The 23,564-nt window shown below is 44.7% G+C and overlaps 1 protein-coding gene across 1 annotated transcript in view; it reads right to left on the reverse strand.

Moving 5' to 3' along the window:
- ANKRD11 (ankyrin repeat domain 11) overlaps positions 1-20,310 on the reverse strand; it is a 133,426-nt gene extending 113,116 nt beyond the window's left edge. Inside the window, 1 exon segment of the mRNA XM_009319899.1 lies at positions 20,231-20,310. The gene's annotated coding sequence lies outside the window, so the exon portion shown is untranslated.
- Positions 20,311-23,564: the final 3,254 nt, after the last annotated feature.

Genomic DNA, 23,564 nt, shown 5'->3' on the forward strand with positions numbered 1-23,564 from the left:
ATGGAAAACGTGAATGTAGAAGAAAATTTTTTAAAATGTCAAATCAGATGCAAAGTTAAGTGGACAAAGCCATGAAGAATGGAAACAAGCCATTTAATATACAAATCCCTGGAAAACAGTTAGTATCAATACTGCACTTCTCCAAAAAATTCCAGAGCCTTCTGTGGGAAGAAGGAATCGCCGTATCAGCCCAAGGAAGAGATGAGGAACTCCTCGTCCCCAGCGTGGGAGGGGAAGGGGGACAGCACCTGAACACGACCTCAGCAAGTACTCCTGGTTAGGAACTGATAGAGACTTGGCCTTTGCAAAAAGAAATTCAGTTAATCAGTAAGAGGGAAGGGCTGGTGAGCCCGTCTTGATATCTGTGTTCAAACAAAAACACACTTTCGTTAACCTAATATATCAATCATTTGATTAACGAGCACCCAAGTGCCACTATCTGTCCTGCCAGCACTGCACTGACGGGGCAGAGCTCGAACGCGCTCCCCGAAAGGGGGGTGGGTTTTGTGGTTTTTTGGGGTTTTTTTTTTGCTTTTAGCAGCCCTGAAAAATACTTGGAAAGCGAATCCAAAATATAAGGCAGGGCACACATCCTGTTTTTCTGAAGCTATACAGTTTCTCAAGTGTTATAAAAATGATTTGCCAGTAAGCGAGCCAAATGTATTGGAAAGATACAAGCAGCGCCTGGGATGGAAAGAAGGTGTTTTTAGCACGCTCGGGCCAATTAAGATTTCGAAGGTTTCCAAGCACACCACTCCTCTTAACCCAACAGAAGGAAACTGAGTTTAGCAACTTATTTAGGGTTTCATTTGCTAATTTGCAAAAACAAGGAGAAATCTTCCTCTGCTCTCCAGCGTCTTCTTGGGAAAGCTCTTGCCAACACACGGGTGTCGCTGCCAACAGCTCAACCCAGCATGACCCAAAGTTCTCCCTCCCGGTGCCGGCGCGCTACTGCGGCGGCGCGGGGAGGGAGCGAGACGCGCTCCGCATTTGTACAGACAGCTAAGAAGAGCTTTATTATAATCCTGACATCACATTTCCTGTTAAAATGAACTCATTAAAAATGCACAATACACTAAGTGATAAGCCAAGTTTAAACCAGTCTAGGCTCAGGTAATGGAAAAGTTACCCCATGGTTCGAGTCCCAAAGAAAAAAGTTGCACATGCGCTACAAAACTACAGCGGATTAAACGTTAAGGAGTAAGGTAGCCTATTTTCCTCCTTCCCCTCAACACAACTAAAAATGCTACTTTAAGATGAGTGTTCTCAGTTTTAGCACTGATGATAGCTAGGTCAGAAGCCAGCCTTGGAAAGTTTTACTCAGCAGCAGCTTTAGAAACCATAAATTATCTTTAGACTAAGTTTACACACTCCCCCCTCTACAGCGTGTGACTGCCAGCTCCCTTTCTCAAAGCTTCTCTTTAGACACCACAGACATTCTCCAAAGCCAGGCAGAATCTTCACCTAGGCATGGCAGGGCTGAGGCACGCAATTTCAGGATTACTTTTGCTAAGACAAGAAGCAGACTAGGTCTGAATTCAAGGCCGAGGTTTAGTACTTTTGACACAAGGCAGAGCTCACAGCCAGGTAGGCAGGGCCAAAGCAATGAAGCCTGCAGGGGAGCACAAGCCTCTTGAGCCGCATCGCCAACAGCTTCACTTCCATCGCAATGGGGAAAAAAAAAAAAGAAAAAAATCAAGCACAAATCAAGCAAAGCTGGGTCTCTTTGTAGGCTAAGCCTGGAAAGTTTAAAACAAAGATAACTGCTTCTGAAAACTTTGCTTTGAACTGTTTTTACAAATCTAAACCCAAAAAAAGCCAATCAAAAATGTTTCATTAGCTACAGGGTTTCTCCCCCCTCCTTCCCCTGGGTCTATAGCAGAGACTTGGCACAAACTTAGCTCCTGAGAATTTAAGTTACAAAACCTGAGAATAAAACCAGCAGACTCTTTCCCATAGACTGAGTCCACATCGAGATGCATTTGCAGTTTGCAGTATGCAGAGCCCTAGTCCAGGCCTACGGCTTCACATCCTTGTAGTCACAGAATGGACTAATGTGTTGGTCAAAAAGGTAAGCAACAGGAGAAATGCTACAATTTAAAAGGTTAAAATTTGGGATTCTTCCTTTTTCTCAAAGTTTTTGTGCAGTTACACAGAGGGAAGTGGGACGCTACTTTGAGACAATCCTCACCAACACATGATGACACCAATTTTTCATGTACACGGGGGCAAATCTACCAAACCCAAACACATCTCCGGAGTGGACAGTCACGGCACTGCTGGTTTAGGTCTAACACTGAGGTATCCACACGGGTCAGCTGTGATGCCAAGAACAAGTTTGCCCGCATGGGAAGCAGTGATGTCCTCGCCCGACGCCATTCGGATGCTCGAGGTGAGTGGAGGAATGAGTCCTGCTGCCACAGCTTCGCTCCTCCCTGCATCTGGCCATCCCCCCGTCACCGGCTGCCTTCGCTGAACAGCGATGCCGATGGCAGCTGCCTCCGTTTCCAACGGCACACCAAACACGGGCTTATCTGGCTCCAACAAGTTGTAGACGGGCTTTCAAGCATGGTAGCGTTCGGGGACAATTCCAGCAGAAAGGCAAATGTTTGATTCAGTAGCTGTCATTCATAGGCTAAAGTGAGAATATCCGCCACTTTCCTCTCAGAGCGAGCTACTCGCGTTAAGGAAATCTTGCATCCAAAACCAAATTTCTCTAATAATTTCTCCAGGGCCACGAGGGAATAATACTGACACAGCCCACTGCACAAAGCCTTGGGGACGGCTGGCAGGGAAGAGGTGAGCGGCACACACGAGTGCTCCAGGAACACTTACGGGTACTTAAACTGTCCCGCTGTTTTAACCCAAAGTTGGATAGGAAGGCCTGCGATGTACTTTCAGCTGAATACAAACCCTCAAGCGATGTCGGGCCGTGGTGGGGATGAGAAATTAATGTAAGGTAAGGCAAAAACCTTCCAGGCGGGGATTAGCTGAGAAACCCCTGTTGGGAATTAGAGCGAGTGCCAAATTGTGACAAGAGAGATTAATACTTTCAGAGGCATTACCACTACAAAACAGCTGAAGAAAGAATGTTTTTCTAGAATTTTTCCTCCTTTGGCGTTAGCGGCAGTTATCCGCCACATGCGTGCGGAAGAAGATACAGCTGCGCTGAGCAGCAGTGAGGCTTTTGCCCAGGTATTTTTAATACATATTCCAGCAAAGGGCAACAGACTGAGACTTCTCCTATGCCATATATCACTGCTAGGCAAAAATTAAGATCATCCTAGAGATAATTTTATGGGCATTTTTTGCAAGCACTCATTAAATGCAAGAAAATTAATTTCCAGCATGTTCCAGAAGTTTCTCTAACTGCTCTTCACTGTGTGTTGATAATGTTTTTAATGCAGTAGAGGTACCGCTCAATTTACAAGCTCCAACAAATCCCTTTCAGGCAGGGGTTTCAACAAACACTACGCAGGATCCGTAAACTTTATTATCAAAGGAAAATGCTTGAAAAACTCCCTTAGAACATTCTTTTTACCCATTGTCGGAAAATTCAAGCCTTTGGCCACATACTGCATTTTCATTTTCTTGCGCACTCTTTCATATCTGGTTTTGGCACTGCCCCTAAGAGGGCTTTGACTCGGGCTCTGTCCACACATTCCAGCAATAAATGACACTAACTGGAGTCATTCTTTAAAATATCTGTCAAATATAATTCTTTCACTGTTTCAATTCTCACTGCTTGCCCCCACAGTGCTGGGATGAAGTCATAAATTATATGCTCTGCCACTCAATTTTCCCTGATTGTTTGGTAGAACCTCTCCACTAATAACCAGTGATCATCAGCCACCTCGTGGCTTAAGTGGTTTCCAATCATGAAAGATTTATCCACTGTGACTTCCAGTCAATCACGAAGACACTGAAATGGCTATCAGGCACTCTCATCTCGAGACCACAAGATGAGCAGACAGACTCCAGAGACGAGGGAAAGCAGATCAGAGTGCTGACTCCAGACACCCAAAAATCAGAGAAAAGCTGCAGCTGCTGCATATAAGAAACATGTTTATCTCTGTAAGGAAGACAAAAGCCCAGGTCCAGAGCACACACTCAGCTCCAAAGAAACTTGCCTGGGTCACAGCACATGTAGGGACCACTCCAGAAGAGCAGGTCCATTCGAGGAAGAACTGTGTGCTGGGATGATACGCAGAGAAGCACGTTCCCTACCTAAGGCAAGACGGCACGTCCATAAGCCAAGGCAGTGCCCCGCAGCAGCCTTCAAATTCCCCGCTGGAGAACTATCCTGCATGTTAGATGTCAGCTACCACTCCAAGTCAACAGGACTCTCAGCCGTCAGGGGAAGAGAAGTGGGGCTGTCTTCTGTGGACCATCTTTGAGACAATATATTCCTCCCAAAGATCAGGCCACTGAAAGACGGCTCTCAAGGAACAGTATTTATCTGCCAAGGGAAGGGAAGGATCTGACCTGTACAGCTGGCGCTACATGAAAAACAAAGTTGAGAAGAGAGAGGTAATAGGTGCCAACTACAAGGGTACTCGGATCCAAGCTGCAGATACACCCACGAGCATGAGTTAAAGCCAGCTGTGTTCTCAGCGGGCTCTTTCCTCCCCAAACCCAGCCGACAGCACCAAGAGTGCAACATGGAAACCTACATGCCCGAAATCTCACACCTGCAGCCTCCAGAGGTAAACTTGGAGCATCACTGCAGTGCCCGCTGTGAACTGGCACACTGAAACGGATCCTTTCATCGTGGGAAAACTCAGATGCAGGACAGGCTATTTTAAAGAGAGAACTAATGTTTGCACTGTACTCTGTCTCTTGCTCACGTATATTAAACAGATTAAAATTCACTAAAAGCAAGAAGCTAGTATTATAAAAAGCGTAAAAGACTACTGGGATGGAATAGATTGTAGACACCAGATACCGACTGCAGTCAGAGTGCACAAGAGGAGACTCCAGTGCCAACTGGGCAAGTCAGGGCAGTGCCATTACACTTACACAACGCTCTCCTTCGCACAGCTATTTAAAAGCAGCGTAACATAGCAGCCTCACAGAGACAACAAGCGTGCCCAGATCGCGGGAGAGCGCTATGGGGAATTAATTGCTCCAGAACAAAAACTAGAAGACTAAGCACAATTTATTTTGCCACATTCTTAAAATGAAATAAGAAAACATTTAAACACTACAGCTTATTTAGATAATACACACTGGAAGACATCTTTTACTGCTGGCAGCTTGAAAGAAAAGAACATAATTACAATTCCAAGCATGAAATGAGCTCTCTTCCACACATGCCTGAACCAAGTCTAACTGTTTCACCAGCTGTAGTGAATCAAAGCAGGCAGAATTAAACAGAAAGGACCTAGAAGCAGCAGCTCTTGATGCCTTTAACCTAGTAATTGCATGGCACCTGGATCCGGAAGGACTGTGGAGGATTTAGCAGTTGCAGATGTGCAGCTGATGTGGTGCACGGAGCATTTGATCTCCCTGGAATGCAGGACCCCGAACAATGCATCTGTGTGCTGGCCCACCACACACCCGGGTGTGGGCCCGGGGGATATATAAAAGCTAACATTATACTGCAATTGAAAAGAAAAAAGCCACAGCATGAGCTCGACTGTTGTTTAACTAAGAGAAAAACAATAGCAGCTTTGGTCTTAAGTATCTGCCAGAATGACCACTAGCCACTTGCAGATACATTCTTTGTTCAAGTACTTCAATACTACGCTGCTTCATCAGCCATCTAAAATCACAAAGGTACAAAGGGGACTACTAAACGTAAACCCATGGTGACGTGTGTCTCCAACTTGTCAGAGAAATTGTTAAAACAGCGCTAAAACGGAGTTATTAGCATTATACCCCTACAGCGAAATCAAGTACTGAGTTTTCCCATTTTTTAATTTTGAGCGTGATGCAGAAGTCCACTTGTCTCACGCTTCATATCGGTTTCACATCTGCTTTCTTCAAAGGGTGCAAGTCCTTACCGTGCACCATTTAAAAAGGAATCCCAGCTAAGACCCTTCTCCTGCAAATCCAAGCCGAGCTTCACACGTGGGCCCCGGGAAAGCCCCCGGACTCAGGTGCCTTGGCCTTGCCTCCTGCACCGCAGCCCGGAGGAGCCGAGCTCCGGCTTTGCTGGTTCCCAGGAGCAGGGAGCAGCCAGGCATGCTGGCTTGGCCGCGAGCACCACACGCACACCGTGACACAGCCGTCCCTCCAGCCAGAGCAGTTACATCACCTGCACGGCAAAATGAAGCTGAATAAAAGAATAAAAATAAACTACATAGGAGTTAACATTGTTAGACTAAGAGTAACTCTGAGCTTGATCCTACATTTGAATAGAGATTTCCACAAGAACTTAATTCTGTTGAGATGAGTAGCTGGGAAAGCTGCTGTCCGTGTTTCTGCCGGGGAAGGAGGGGAAGCCCAGCCCGAAAGGTTTATGAATTTATTCTCATCTCCAGTATCGCCAAGGCAATAATCTTGCCAGTACAAAAGCATCAGCGCTGCTGTTAGAGAAGTATTCTTAATGTGTCCAGGAAAAAGAGAAGATGACAACTCTCCCAAGCTGAAAGCAACGGACATTTCCCCTTTCAGTTTGTACACATACACACATACGTATTTCCGTAAGCTCGCTTGTTTTTGAAACAAAAGCAGAAGTACCAGCATAGCCACCTAGAGCAGTGCCACAGAACATCTCGTGTTGCCGCACAACGCTATTTGCGCCTTCGTGGCATTTTTCAGGCTGGCACTAAGAGACCACCAACGCGCTCGCCAGCCTGCAAACACAACACGACATCCCTGAGAGCAGAGCCTGGCCTGGCCTGGCCGGTATTGTGGCTGTAAGCTAGACAGGATGAGTATGGCTACACACCCGGCTGTTCAATTATTTCCCATAAATGAACATGAAGTTAAGAGGTATGCATTAATGCCCCAGGACCAGAGATACAGTGAGCTGACAACAGTTCAGAGCTCAAACATACGAAGCCGATAAGGTTCCCCTTTCCGGAAGAGCTGCCCCCCGCCACCCACACACGACACGGCCGAGGCAGCCAGGCCGGACTGTGCCCTCTCCTCCTCCTCTAATCGGTATTTCCACAGCAAAGACTTCACCTGAGAATAGCCTGGCTTAAGACTATGACCCCACGAGAGGACACAAGCGGCTTGAGAGGGATGGGTGTAGTCTTCTGCTCTGCACTCAGAAGGCAAAAGAAAAGCAGTCCATATTAAAAAGATAGTTTAAGGTCACTTTTGTGTCACTTTAAAATATTACATTTGAATTCAGCTAATTTCAGTGACTTCAATTGCTGCAATTTTAGGTAGTGCATTAAACTTCATATAAGAGTTTAAGAATAGGATTCGCTACAATAAAGTAAAAATAAGCAAACCTGACCAAAAAAAAAAAGAAGAGGAACATTCTATATCAAATCACACAAACCTTAGTGTACGGGGGGGGGAGATGTATATTGCCTTATTCTGCTTTAAATCATCTCTGCTTCAGAGATCTTTCCTTCCCCATTTTTCAACCCCAAAAGAGTTACCATTTCTTTCCAGACAAGAACTTCTGCCAACATTCTGGAGGGCTGAAGTCCAAACCACACATAGTTCAACAACAGCAGAGTTGAACAAAAAAGAAAACTATAGCTTTTTTTTTTTTTTTAATTATACCTTGTGAAAGTATGGCTGAGCAGGGGAAAAAAGAAGTCAAAGTCATTGATTAATTCCAGAGTAATGAAGAAGGTTTATAGCATGCTGGAATATATATTCTAAGTTTATCAGATTTATCACCATCCTTTAATGTCTAAACTCAAGGTGGCTCTACAGAAAAGCATACACTACTCTGCAATTCTAATACTAAAATGGCTTAGAGTCCACAAATTAATACTTTTACAGGCAAGGGTTTCATAACTAGGTCAAAGCAGGGGGGTGAAGTTTTAAATTCCTACTCACCCAGCAGAAAAAGCCAGGATCAACCTCCTTTCCCAGGGATCCCCAAGGTTTTAAACAGGGGGAAAAAACTCCAACTTTGCAAAACTGCAAAATACAGCCCTCTTTCAACACCGTTTAATTGAAGCCTCTCCAGGACCATGTCTTGAATTACGACCAAACTTTCTCTTAAGCTACAGAGCACAGCTCTTTACTGTCATCATCACAAATGCAAGGTTTTTCAACACTGAAAAAAAACCCCAAACCCTAAATCTGTATCAAGAGGTAAAGCTAAAGAATCACAGCGGAAGAGGAACTGGAAAAGTGCAAGTGGAAACCAGAACTACTCTAAGGTATCTGATGGACTTCACTGGTTTTTTACGTTCAAATGTTAAAGCCATGAACACTTACGGTTTTAACAAAAAATGTCTCACTACTTTGCCCAGTACACTCTGTCCTCCCTGTTTATATCCAAGAGTTGTTCCAAAGAAATTTAATAAGGACTACACCAAAGAGGAAAAAAAAAAAGTCCAGTATTTTCTTCATTCCTCTGAGCTACTGTAAATTGAATATGAATATAGAAACTATTTCTGTGAGTGAAGGAAAGCTCCGCATGGGGAACAATATTTTTTTTTTAAGCTGAAGTTTCCCTAAAAAAAAGCATTCACTTTAGTGACAACCGACCTTAAAGCCACCAACTTCTCCTGGGGCAGGAGTATTACTGGCAGCGCAGTATTCTGAAAGAAGCTAGACTTGCCTGCGTCCCTGGTCAAAAGTATACAATTTGTATGGTAAGAATACAGAAAATCCCTATATTTGCAATTTAATTTGAATCCAATTTTTTTTTCTTAATTTAGCATTACAAACCAGTAAGTCTAAGTCTACAGCAGTATCTTGGAGGAATCCAAATTTCAGACTGTCAGCTTGACGTACCAGGAAGACACCACCAATAGGTGATCAAACCAGCAGTTAGTCACATCACTGACAACTATTTTGGTGTGTGCAAAACCATCAAAGTTGAGCTTTTTTGTTCACATAATTTGCTTACTAAATTTTGCTACAGTGCCCAGAGGCATTTGGGCATGCAACGCTGAGAAATAATTACGCTTCAGCCAAGGCATGCATGTTGCACAGCGCTTTGCAAACACGTCAGTGGAATTCCAAGCTACTATTATGCACAACTCATTGCTCTAGTTATCTGTCTTGAAGATCTAATTAATCCTCTTGCTCATCATCGCCTAAGCTTACACAGGAGTGTCTCAAAGCTTGGTGCTGTTTCGCAAGTATGAAAAAAATAGATTAAGCAGCTCTGAAGACTACTGTGGGAAGAGAGACTGTCAATCCACATTCTTCTCACCCAGGCAGGTACAAAGCACCACGCGGGACTCGGATGAAAACCTCTCCTTCGGTCCCCATCCCACACTCCTTTCAGACCACGGGAATAAGCCCCAATAACAGATATCTTGCTACAGCAAATCTAATCTGCACTTTGCCTATGACCTTGAGATAGGGGACATTTAAAAATACACACGCATGTACACGTACAGCTGCATATGTACACCCAGTGCTGTCTGTATTTTAAAAGCTTTCCTACCTTCAGCAAGATTGAGGTCAAGGGAATGAGGAAAGCTATATCTTTAGCCAAACCTTCGCGTATATCGTTCACATTCAGGTACTCCTTACATTAAAGCACTAAATAACCAAGAAACTGCAGGGAGAAAGAAAGGCGAATTTAGCTGTGCGGTACCTCGCTGAATGCAAAGCCCAGAGGAACTGCTACGTCCCTGCTACCAGTTCATGCAGACAGAGACCTCCTTTCAGACTGTTGTAAAAGCATCATTAAAAACTAGAGGAAAGAAGAATTCAGGACTGACCAGCTGCTATGTCCAGATGCAGTCCTAACTGTTGACAGGAAAAGAATACAGATTTTTTTTTGTGATTTGTTTTCATGTTTTTATTTTGTCAAATTATTTACTACCTGTTGTCATTTGATTTTTGACTCCATATAACTTTCGTATAGAATTAAATCCGTATCATTACGTTAATTAACATAATTTACAACATACTAACAAATAGACTTAGTATCAGTCTCTGAGGTTAGCTGCTCAAGATAATTCAGGAGCAGTAGAGTTGGTTTATTCCTTTATTATTCCCCAAGAGCAAAGAAAGCTTTCATTAAACCTCTCAGAAGTTGAAGTTCCAAAGCAAAGCCCTCCAATGAATGTTTTTCTACTCACTTAAAATAAATTTCTGTGAATATTTATTTCCTACATCATTTTCAACCAAAATGTGCATTTCTATTACAACATTTAATTCCAATTAAGAAAACATTGAAAGGCTTCCTGCAAAAAAACAAATACAGGATATTAGCAAGACTACAAGAATGAGGTAAAAACTACTGACGACAACAAAATAATTTTCTTCTGACTGTGTAACATAAAAAGGAAGTATCTTTCTTATATGACACCAGCAATAACTCTAGATCCAGCAGAGAATAACCAGAGCTATGCAACACTGACCTTTTAATCCTTACACCGTTAGTTTAAACAGCTGAAAAATTATATAAAAGGACAAAAATGACCAAAACCAAAGAACTCCTCCTGCCATACCTACCCACATCCATCAAACTGACCAGCTCCTCCAAGTATTTTCCCCATGTTAGTTCGCTGTTGGCGTTTGGCCGACTGCTCGAGCTCAGCTACGCCAGACTGCGAGTCAGCCTTGGGGGGAAGCTCGAGGTGCCAAAGAGCACGCAAACACATCCAGTCCTCACGCTGCCATCCTGCCTTCTACCAAACTTGGAAAGAAACCGAGTGTCAAGACTGCCAGGAAATTGAGAATTAAGGTTAAATGTCACCATCTGAAGCCAAGGAGGGTCACAGATCATGTACTCTTAAAAACACCTGAGCTCTGCCCCATAGAGTCCAAGCCTCCCTGCAAGATGCATTACAACTTTTAGATTAACGACTTTTCCTAAAAACCACCGAAGCCTGCAAGGATTAAAATTTTCTAAGGGTACACGAGGAATTGATAGCAGCATGCCAGGTCCTTCTTTACGACAGCCGCCAGGAACAACAGATGCACCGTTCTGGGCTTCTTTGTCAATCCTTAGAGACCACTCCTATCCGGCAAATCCTCCAAAATACTAATTACAGCCAGGACTAAGTCCTCCAAGAGCTTCCCCGTTTCTTCATCGTATAAGGGCTGTTCCCCATCACACAAACAAGCCTGCCATGACGGCGAGGCTCAGGCCCCATCCTCACCCAAGCGCTGCTCCCAGCCTTCCCCAGCCATGCACAGCGCCCGAGTGTTTCCAGCAAAGCCCGTGTAGATACAAAAGGCAGGAGCGTGCGCCTGACCCAAGAGCAGAGCCGGTCCGGTCGTTGCTGCTTGTATATTATTGCAAGATAATACTGCATTTTTACATTATTGTATCATAGGATGAGTCCAGACACACACATCACACTGAAACTCCATCAAAATCCAACAGTTGTTCTTTTAGATCAGACAAAACCCAGCTTCCTCCATCAGTGGTGAGCGCACCAACAGGGTGAAGCTGGGAAAACTGGACATCGTCTCGACAGAACCCTCAGGCATACACTCTGTAGTTTAGACAACCACCAAAATAAACATTTTGAAAACTGAACTCCAGTGATGCAGGAAGGGAGTAAAAACTCTGAAGAGCACCCGTCCTCAGGCTGCAAAGTCCTTCTGCATTAAAAACGTGTCATCACTACCCCCCATGTGACAGCACCGAAGACAACCCCAGTAACTGGCGCCAATCTCATGTCCCAAAACACTAACAGCACTATTTGATGCCAATCCATTTTGATTCTGCAACTTAAACCTAGAAGAGAAATCCCAGCCCCGGATAACTCAGGGTACAATACACAGTAGTCTGTCTGTCTGTCCTACAATCGATGCTGTCTCAATGTTCCCACGACTCCTACACGGCAACCACCAGAGCTGCCGCCAGACCACCTCTCCCTCTGTGACCCTAATTACCAACAACGACTTGACACCAGAACTACCGAAGCCAGCCCACTTGGGTTATTAATTCACTTGGACAAAAATAAATAAATAAAAAACAAGAACACGTGACAAGTTTTACTTGCAAAAGCAAACACAACACCCATTTACAGCGGCAATTTCCTAAAATAAGTTGTACACGTGCCTACCATCTCCTTTCCTCTTAGGAGTGGTTAACCCAGGAAGGTGAAGTCACACAAGCACACTGCTGTTTGACAGGGGAGACCCACGTGCTGACTTCACCAGAAATAGCTATTGTGCTCCAAAGTAACCTCTAACATTGGTAACTATTTGAATTTAAATTTCAAACAAATTTAGATGAAAGATTAAAGAAAGAGTGGCATTCTGCCTTTCCAGTGCTGTGGAGATGCTTGTCTTTTATAACAAGGGAACCCATATAAGTAACAAGGGAGAAGATTTACATCCAAGCTCCTCAAAAAAAAAATAAAGAATGAATTACTGATTTTTGCAGCTACTTAGTGGTAGAACAGATGGTTACAGGCAATAGTATTGACAACTTAACAAGCTACCACCCCCAAAGGTGAGCTTCTAAGTCTGTTCCAAATTCAAGAGTTAAAAACATTACAGCTGAGACCACCGCTTTTGGGGGGAAGCGGAGAGTTTTAGCCAGTCCCACAGTGCTTCAGAAATCTGCTTTACCCAGTGCCGCGTTCTGCCACGGCCCTCACCGAAGGAAGGGCTGTCACCTCCCAAAATGCCCCGGCGCGGTGGCCAGCAGCCATCTGCCTGCACCCCAGGTGAGCCTGGGCAGTGGTGAAGGCAGGCAACGCGGATTAAACAGTTCCGAGTGAAAGCAGAGCTTTTGTCTACCAAACCAAAGCCACTTCTGAGGACGGAAAAGCCAGGCGTGCCGGCTTCCCAAAATGCCCAGGCACAGAGAGAGGTTCCGGGAACTCAAGCCCCTCGGACCCCCTGCCTCTGCCACGGTGAGCACTGATGACAGCCTGCACCCCCTCGCCCGCACGTCCACAAGAAGATGCAAGTTTCTGCAAAACACCCAGGAAATCCCTCCTCCCAGCTCCTGGACACCACCAGCAACTGGAAACAATTCGCCTCTCCAGTCTCAATCCAAGATCACAACACTAATTACAATATTAACTTGTTAAATACATTTCAATGAAGTTGTCTTTGAATTTCTGCTGGATAAGTCCAGCAAACTACTATAAAACAGGCATAACGTGGCGTTGCAAAAACTGTCAGAATACCTGAGTTCTCAAGCATCTAATTAAGCCAGTAATGAATTAGACTGAGCCTGCAAGTCTCAGCCCTTGTTGTCTTGTTCTTCTAAAATTAAAGCTCTGCCAAGAATTTAACCAAGGGAACAGAAATAATGATAACGCGTAGTCTCCATCTTCACACTCGACATTTAAGACTCACTTTTCAGAAGCATTTCCTGGTTTTGTCAGAAGTCCCCTTCCAAAGAGTATGAATAAAGCATATCCATCAATTTTGCATTTGCTTCCAATATCAACAATTTCCCCCTTTTACATGCAGGTATTAAAGAAACAGGCTGCAAGACTTCGGTGGTTCAGCCAAACCATCTTCCATGCAAGGTTTCCATAAAATTCACACCCGGGTTTTTCCTGCCACTTTACACCACCAAGCAACGACTCCCGCTTGGGGGGTGTCAGGCAGCCGACTTGTCCCTGTCGGACACCGACTGTCCCACCTGCAGCTCCACTAAAGATGCCCCAGTCACTGATGCATCTCCCTCAGTATTCACGCAACAGGAGTGCATCCCCCCAAACACCAAAAACCACTTCCCCCTTAAAGAGCTCAGGGATTTGAGTGTCAAAATCACCAGGCTCACAATTATCCATGCCATTATTTAAAAGAGCAGAAGATAAGGGAACAAGAACGTCCTCAACCATTATTCATTCAAGAAGTACAACAGTGAGTCTGGTCTTATCAGCAGGCCTTTGGTCTGCAAGCTCCTTAGGGTAGGAACAGATTGCACACCTCTTGCTGCCAAATGCATCATCTGCACTTAATCATAGCATGATGGGTATCTTCTGAAAACAAGCGATTTCAGCCATATTTTGTGTAATCCTGCCATTTCACTCCAAAGCCTGTCATCTCGCATCCAGAGCACCACCTCCTCAGGGCGGAGACCGTAACTTCATTCCCTTCTAAGAACACACTGTGGTGCTACACAAAACACTCGGAAATAAATAAGACCATCGCTCCAAACACTGCACCTCACTTCTTCAGTGAGCGTTTCTGCGTGCAGAAGCCTCCTGCAACGTGACACACCAGAACCTGCCTGAAAGCACTTTTACTTTCAGGAGAGTTCGCACCCAGGAACGCCGTTGCACAACGATGGAAGCAGTAACTGGCCGCTTACGCACCAAATAACCTACAGATTCCCTTCCCAAAACCGTGCCTCCATGTGTCACCCGGGCTGTACGTCTCATAGGAGTCTTCCCATGAAATAACAGACTCTGCCAGTTACTGGAAATGATGATCCTGTGCACCGTCTACATTACAAGCTTGTTTTAATGAACTTGTTCCTAAATGCAACTGTGATTTATTAAGCGTAGAGTACATTAGTACAAATCTACAAAATCCTAACTCAAAAGTAGATTTTTTTTAAAAAATTAGGATTTTTGTGGTCATAATGTAGCCCCTTCAGAGAATAAAATTATTCAAAAACAAGTGGAGTTGGGGGGGGGGCACCAACAAATTATTTTCCTTCTTTTTAGGTAATTATTGCCATGGTTTTGTCTAGTTCTAAACAGGACACGAGAGGAAGGAGGACAAGTGTTATATTTGGTTGTGGATTGCTCTTACCAAGAACGTCCTTCTGTGTCATGGTGAACACGCAGATCTGAATTACACCCAAAGAAATCAGTCAAGCAAGACATGTTTCAAAGTTTCTGCTCAGCCCAGATCTGTTCGTTAAAGCTGCTGTATTGTGCACGTGGGCCAGGTTAGCTTATTAGCAGTGGAAAGGTTAGTGAAAGCGAATTAATGTAAATGCTCCACTCTCTAACATCTGACGTGCAAGAAAGGAGCTTCCCTACCTACACTTCTAAAAGGCAGGTTTCATATTGAGGGCATGTAGGTGGCATCTGCCAAAAGTGGCATGTGAATAATACTGGCAATTTAACAAATTCTGATAAAACACAGAGAACTGTAAAAGCAGCAATTCAAACACTCAAATCAAATGCTTACGCTGAGATTACATCTGAGAATCCAGCTTTTTCATTGGGGTAGAAGGAAGGATTTGAAAGATCTTTTCTGCAGGTGTCAGAGGGGTTTTGTGTCCAAAAACTCAAGCCCCTTTGACCGATGAAGTGATCTAGGCTCACAATAAAGCCACCTCTGTTTAACCTCTGCTTACGGTGAAGATATGGCTTTAAAAAATCAAATGTAGATTACATCCAAAATGGACAAACAGAAAAGCTTACCGCTCCTAACAGCCGTGGAAACCCACCTCACATTCACGCAGGTACGACAGTGTACGAGCACCGTGCCAGAGAAGAGCACTGGGTAAGAAATGCTCTCCAGCAACCCATCTCCCGTCCACCCTGGCTGCAGCCCTTCCCAGGCCGAGCCACGCACCAGCACAAACCCAAACTGCCTCACTTGAAACACTGCAGGCAAACCTGCACCGCAAGAGCCACCCAGCTGCTTTAAGGCACTTCCAAAACCTGAATTTTTCTAAGAGAAAGGGCTCCACCGTTTCAGGGGTGGGGTGAGGACCGCAGCAGAAGTCAGTCAAACCCACAAGCCACACAGCTCCAATTCTTTACTGCTACATGAGACTTAATTCCACTTGCACACGGCTTCCCCTCTCCAGGCCCTGCTTCATAACACACCGTCTTCTTGCCCCAGAAGCCAACGCTTCCACACCATACCCCAGAACCACACGGAAAGCCCCACTGCTCAGCTCGGCTGTGACCGACATGCTGAAGAAAAAAAATGTTTGCTGCACTTCTGTTGTGTCACCTTCCAACCCCTCTAATTTGGAAGCAATAAGAATTGAAACGTGGAAAAAAGCCTGGAAGCTCAGAAGAACGCTTGTATGCAAAGAAATATCTTCCTTGTGGAATACTAAGCTCTATTTCCCCCAAAGCAGTAAAAATTGTAAACTGTATACGAACACATTTAAGAACACTAATAGAAAAATAACAAGCAGTTAAAGTAAAGTCACATTCCACCTAAACAACGCTACATTACTGCAGCATCTGACTTTGAGGACAATTCAATCCTGGAAGCACGCGCTGTAATTGCTTTTCCAGTACGGGCCTCAGCTTTACAACCGTATCCTTCTCGGGAGGTCAGAACAAGGCACATCTGCAGCTCTGAAAAGCATTTCTGTTTAGCAGTGCTACCTTATTCATTCTTTTAATCTCACACCTACATATTCACTACGAACTCCGTAAAATACCAGTGCCAAAACCACCATCAAAAGCCGCTGCAATCTCTCTGCTGCTCGGAGAAAGCCTTGACCCCTCTGCTTCCCTAACGAAGATGTTGGGAAAGCGCGAATCACACCAGCTGTCAGCTCCGGCGCTGCAAACCCATCGAGTCACCGAACCCCAGAACGAGCCCGGTGCGATGCAGCCGTTTCTCGCTGTCAACAAGTAAAAAGTAGCTACGCGGATGAACCTGGCTTGTTTCGAGCAAACCGTTCAAAAGGGTTTAGTGAGAAAATACCTGTCCTACTCATTGCGGCGTGAGTGCTGCCACGTTGCAGCCATTCAGGCTACGTGAAGCCGGCACCTCATACAGTTGACTGAACTCCCTTTTTCCCCACCCATTTAGATAGGACCTCTGCTGCTATTACTACAGAAAGCTGGGGGGGGCGGAGGGGGGCGACCAAAAGACAAAAAAACCCCGAGTCTGTTTTAGAGAACTGAGGGTAGCAGTGTTTGTAGCAACTCCTGCGTTTCGCAATAAAGGAGCCACCTACCAAAATGGAGAAATCTCAGGCTTTCACAACACTTCCTGCAGTGGAACAGGCCCTCTGCTCCCCCCCCACAACGTACCACAGCATTTCTGGTCCTCCAGCTGCGCCAACGCAACTGCTTCTGGGTCAGCAGATCACGCCACAAGCAATCCATATAAACCTCTAAATATTTATATTTTATTTAAATGCAGAATATCTTGGTGATCAGGTTAACAGCGCACCATCACAAACAGTGGCATTAGCACATGTGACGGGAGCAGACCACCTCCCAGGGACAGAAACACCCCGCATCAGGTTTGCAACCGAAGGGAACAGCACACTGGACACCCTCCGAGTCCCCTTCCGGCACCGCAGCTTTATTTCCATTAGCCAAGCTATGAAATGTGGAACGCATCATCAGAATAGAGCCAACACAGCAGGATCTTACTACAAAGGTACGCCTGGTCCTGAAGATCAGGCTCCTCAGTCTCTTTCAACGGGGAATCGAGGCAGCATCCTTTACAGCAAGTTATATGCTGGTACGCACAAGTCGCTTGAGGGGGGATAAAAAACCCAAACCAGCCAGTTTTGTGCCCCAGTGGATTTTCAGTTGCAGGTTTACAGCAAGGGCAACCTCATTCTCATAGTCACGAATGGACGGGTGACAGAAGCTGAGCACTTTCACGATACACCACCTTCCCCTCAGACAAGACAGAAGGTGGCACATCATCACCCTGCCCGTTTGGCACACGAGTACCGAGGCACCCCAGGGTTTTACCCTGGCACAGCACGAGGAGTTAACACAGATGACAAGGACCCGCTTTTAGAACGACTGCCTTTTAGGACGAGACGTTTTTACTCAAGCTTGGGCCAGACACCAACTCAGTTCAACCCTTGGGCTACTCGGAGGATGGCATAAACCGCACATCAGTGCGCTGGCAGATACCTGCGTGAGAAACTGCAGTGACCGTGTGTGCCGTAGCCTCCCCACCAGCACAAAGCCTATGAATTCACCTCTACAGTTTCAGAACGTGCCAGATTTGGGTAATTCTTTTCAGCCAACACTGGAAGATTCTGATCTTCTCCCCTTGTTCTCTCCTCCCCAACATCTCCATACTGCAGTGGCCCAGGAACGGAGCTATTAGACCCCAGACAAATATGAATCTGAAGTAATGCAATAGTCTGTCTTTGCAGAGCAGCAGATAAAAACTTATTTTACTGGAAAAAGTCACTTAACTATCACCTCCCAGGGCTCACAAAACCCACAAAGCACAATCACTCTTTCTTTTTTTTTTTTTGTTTCAGAAGTCAGATAAACATCCAATTTCATAGTAATTATTTCTTTCTACACAGCGTGAATGTTTTGTCACATCATACAGCCTCAACCTTCATCTGTCCAGTTTTTCCATTCACGGTTTCAGCTAGACCCATAATCGACATAGCATGGCTGTATATAAACAAAGTACAAAACATCCAGAGAGAAAAGGGCCAAAGATGGAGAAAGGCCTGTGTGGCAAACTTTTCTAAAGGGCAGCTACCATAGCGATGTAGTGCATAATTCAAGCTCTCAGTAATAATCCTAGAAGATATTAGCGGCCAAAAGGCAGGTGATGCAGACAAAAGGGCCTGGAGAGGTGCAGCCTGCCATAACGCTCTATAATCTGTCAGGAAGCACGTCATTTTGCCCAGCGGGCAAGTATACTACGCAAATACGTTAGAATGTTTAGTAAGTTTTCGTTTAAGTGAAAGGTACTGCAATTAATACTACCCTGTTAAAAGTACGGTTTGCGTTCAAAAAAAGCAAACCACCACTGACTTCAAAATTCGGAATGAAAAATCTTCGTACCGAACTATGAAATATAACAGGCAGTAAACAACCTGTTTTACAATTGATGTTAGGATTCAGCTCAGTTTTTCAGGGGACTGCAGAGCACCCATTAAGGAAAGAGCTACTGCATGCTACAGCAAAAGGTCTCACACTTCATACACTTTAATTACCTAGCTGCAGCAGGGGAGCGTTACTGATGCCTAGTCTGTTTTGTTTCACCGTGAAAGGCTTCTACTGCTATTAATATTCGCCAAAGGAAACGGAAATAACGTCTTGTCTTCGTCTGAATACCTTGGAATTATTACAGACAAACTAAATTGGAATTATTATGGACAAACTAAATACAAAGATTATTTTTTTTTCCCCCACAAAACCCAGGACAAAAGAAACCTCCCAGCTCGCAAAGCCACCTGGTAGAGCAGACCTGTATTTCTACACAGAGTAACTCTCCTTCAATAATGGCCTTTATCGTAACAACAATTTCAACACAAATCATCCCATTGCAGCATAAACCAAGAGGTCAGCCAAGTACCCAAAGCCCCACGGCAGAAGCAACACACTGTAGGTTATCCATTGAGAGCCTTCTCCGTCGTGTTTCTGGGCACGCTGGGGATGACCTTCAACTCTGCACCGCCGAGCTTCCCCTCCGTAACACTGCCATGACACACACTGCAAAGCTGAGCTCACGGAGAGCAGTGAACAACAGCTTTTATTCACCTCGCAACACACCACACTGCCAGTACCGCAGAAAAAAAGAAAAAAAAAACAAAAAAAAACCAACAGCAAGAACAAACTCCTTCCTACCAGCTACATCTGTACCATTTGCTTTCCAGAGGACAGCACTGACCTCTCCCATCCTCTCTCAAAATGCAAAAATCTCTTCCCCCCCAGTTCTACTCCAGGATAGCCTGTTATTTCTACATCTGCTAATGGTACCAAAAAGTTGAATCCTAACACTGAATCAAACTGTAGTCTCAGCATATTGGGAGGTTTCTCTGCCCAAAATGAAACATAGGTGCCATCTGTTTCAATTATAACTAATCACAAGGAGACGTAACATTGTGAAACTGGCACTTCTTAATAGACTTTTTTTTTTTAAAAAAGACATTTGAAAGTGAAGAGAAACAAAGGGGACCATGGTATACTAGAGGTAGGAGGATATTTAATACTCGGCAGTCAACAGCACCAACAAGCTAGGCAGTCTGCTGGACAAACCAGTGCTGGAACTGCCCCCACAGGAAAGTTAACTTCTGCTTTCACTGAAGTCAGGCAAAAACTTGCTACATTTGAAATGATATGAAAGTGAAAGGGCATCTCAGAACTAAAGACATTTCTGAAGATATTCTTGGTTAGTACCTTTAAGTTATTCCATGGAAGTTTGCAATTTTTACCTTCAAATTTCAGAAAATGAAAAAAAAATTACAAAAAACCCACAAACACATCGACATGGACACAAGCACTTGTTAGGTAATAAAACAGAAAATTTGGACAGAAGCAAGGTAAATATTTACCGATTCCATAGTTGAAAGCTGTTGTTAGCAGGACGTATATTAAAATCCAACAGAGGTGTGTCCCAAAAACGCTGTGTAATCTGAAAAACACAGGAATTAGTTCATTAGAAAATTAAAACACACAATTTAACTTTATTCACAACAAGCATGCTATATTTGAGTACATGAAGGCTGCTAAATACAAAACCTTGCCTACCCCAGAAATAACCTTTCCGATAACGAGTCTGCCCAAGCAGAACAATAAAAGAAATGGTGGAAAGCCTTGCAGAGCATCAACCAAGTTCCATAATTTTCTGATAATAGAGGAAAAAAAAAAATTTCACTTGTCTCAAGGTTTCTGTAACCATCTGTGTGGTTTTACAGTCATTTTATTTACAAAAAAAGGTATGTCACCACCCCCAACTGTGAGCAACTCATGAACCGACAGACTACACAGGGGAAGAGTGAACTGCCCACGGTGCGTTACCTGCGCCCTGTGCCGGTAATTCACTTTCTTGAACAACTTATGTGGAATTACCCGTGACACAAGCGCTTTCTTCTTAAGCATACCGTTGGATCCTTGCTCCGAATAGCAGTTAATCTATTACAAACCCCTAACTTTTTCTTTATTTTTTTAAACAGCTCTTGCTGCACCTTTCAAGGATATTTTTCCAGCTACAAATTCCCAAAGTGAAATTTCCAACAGCGGGCAGGAACCGGCAGAAGCTCTCAGCATCCAAGGCAAAGGGGAATTACATTCATTAACTGGGCGACCGAACTGGTACATAAAAGGGTTGGCGGACGATTCCGAGTCCAAAACCCAGTACCTGAACCCTTCACCACGTCTCACGACAGCGGAACACTCAGCTGCACGGTGTGAGCAGTCTCAGGTGACTGTCACATCAGCGCGGGCAGAAACCCGACTTGCCTGACAAGCGTCAGGGCTGCAGCTAAACCCATGAGTCACCCAGCTCTGCCTGCACACCCGACGAGCACGTTTGCTCAGAAATAAATTTCTCTCCCAGCCAGAGCAAACTAGTCTGTTCCGGATGAGATCTCCACAAAGGTCACTGTCGTTTTTCAGGTGATCTGGCCTGCTCCCCAGCTGCAGAGGGGACAAGTTTCGGACAGCACAGCTCGGTAGGAGCCCATACAAATCATATGAGCAAGGACGAGCCTGAACTACAAATAAGCATGTTTGAGGGCTCGCAACGTGGAAGACCAGAGAGCTTGGACAGAGCCACATGTAAAACACTCTCTTATCCCAGATTTTTTACATCCGTGATGAACCAAAACACCTCCTGATATCCGCTCAGCATTAGCAGGTTCTTACTTCTACCTGTATGGGACCTGTAAATATGGGAAGAGTCAGCATATGCTCGACACAAAAACGCAGAATTTCTTCAAAACATGCATTAGATGTGTAACAGCAACAGCTGAGCTTCTGCTACGCTTCCAGAGAAGCAGCTCAATAAAGGAACTTTGCAAAAAGAAATAAGCTGATGACGTACTGCAGACTACAACTGCTAAAGCTCGGCTGTGTCAGGCAAGCAGCAGTAACCTGAAGCGCAGGCACTGGGCCTTCCCCAGTCCGAGCGAAGCTGTTCTGGTCTGCACAAACAGGTTAAAGGGTTAATTGCCAACTCCACATACTGCTCGCTGCCAAATTCCCCACGCAAAATCCCGTGTCCTGTCTGATCTCTAGACTCTGTAAACCACACCGAGGGACACAATGACCAACCCCTGCTCCAGCTGACAATGGAAAACTTGAATTTTTTCCAAATAACCTTTTCTTCTAAAAGGAGAAGTTCTAAAAACCGATTTTATACTCAAAACCTCACAGATACAAAGTTACAAGTGGGGAACTACAAAGTACAAAATGTGTTCTTTTCAGCAGAACTAACTACCACTTTTATTTGCTTGCTCCGTTTACAGTTGCCCCTTACAAAGTGCTAAAGATTCCCCAACTCACACAGACCACCTTCACTTTAGGACCTTCACCTACTGGTCGTCCTCCTCCTCCTAATTACACTCTGCTTCTCGTGTTCTTTTTCCAAAACCTCTCACGCCGATGCCTTTACCGTGGAGCTCCTTCAGGGCAGCCAACCACTACTTTTTAAACCTTGTTTTTAATCTATTCTTATTCTCCCAAGCTCCGCCTCCGCAGCTTCAAGGCCCAGCTCCCTCGTACCACGCTCCAGAGTGCAACGCTTCTTTAAACAGCAACAGATTTAGTTTCCTATAATCTTTTCACAACTTAGCAGTCAACAGCACTGGCCTATGCAGAGCTCATGACACACAGTTCAATTTTATACTTTATTGCCGCCCGTCACCTTACAAACCGCTCCTCTGACGTAGCTGGATTTGGACGCCTGCCTTCCACCAGGACGGTCTTTAAAGAACCATCCAGGAGAGACCCTGAGGCTAACCGGGACAGATACACGGCGGAGGGGACTGGCAACCCTGGGAGAGCCTCGTTTGTTTTGAGAAAGTTTCACTCCCTGATGAAAAACTGAAGATGTCCAGATGAGCAACACAGCTGCATCCAGGGTAGAGCTGCTACCAACTGAGCTAAGGAAAGTCTTACGACCCACAGTGAAAAGGAGCAGGCCAAAATAAAACCGAAAAACCCAAAGGAACACGTAAGGGCGCACGGTCCTGACCCAAAGAAAAGAGATGCTGCAGCAGGGAAACCTTTCCAGACAAACAAAAGGGAAACAAATGAAAGTTTTCTGACATTTTTCTTTCAAAAGAGCAAAGGAGATAAAGACACACAGCTACCTCATGGGTTTTTTCCAAGGCAAGTGAGTCCTGGGGCACTGAAGGATCCCCCGATGAGGAACTGCAGTCCTACGGAGTTATCAAATTGCTTATGAAGTACAGCAAATACTTCAGCGGAAGATGCCCAACGCACAGATCATGGGCAAAACCTGACCGGCTATACGTATTCGGGTCACTCGCACACTGTTCCTGTTGTGCAGAATCCAACATTTCAATTTAAAACTAACTTCACTTCCAAAAGCCTAAATTATAATGAATAATGTTAGATGCATTTATCCATCCAATTTTCTTAGCTTTAGTCTGATGAAAACGTATCACTTCACAAACTAACATTACTATCCTTGTTTTCCCTTCTGTGAACTTGCACCGCTGACCGCTGGACAACACTCCGACGCGTGCCAAGCTAGCTGCAGCTACACAGAAATCATTTTGCAATGCAAAATGGCGGACATTCACTTTGCCTTTGCATTGAAATCCTAGTATAAATTCCAAATAATTAAGTGTTCGAGGTGACCAGATTCTGGTTTAAAACAGGCTCAGTCTTTCAAGACCTGTGATGTTTTATTTCATATTA

Source organism: Pygoscelis adeliae, unplaced genomic scaffold (genome assembly GCF_000699105.1).
Source record: "Pygoscelis adeliae isolate BGI_AS28 unplaced genomic scaffold, ASM69910v1 Scaffold323, whole genome shotgun sequence".
Taxonomy (NCBI): Eukaryota; Metazoa; Chordata; class Aves; order Sphenisciformes; family Spheniscidae; genus Pygoscelis; species Pygoscelis adeliae.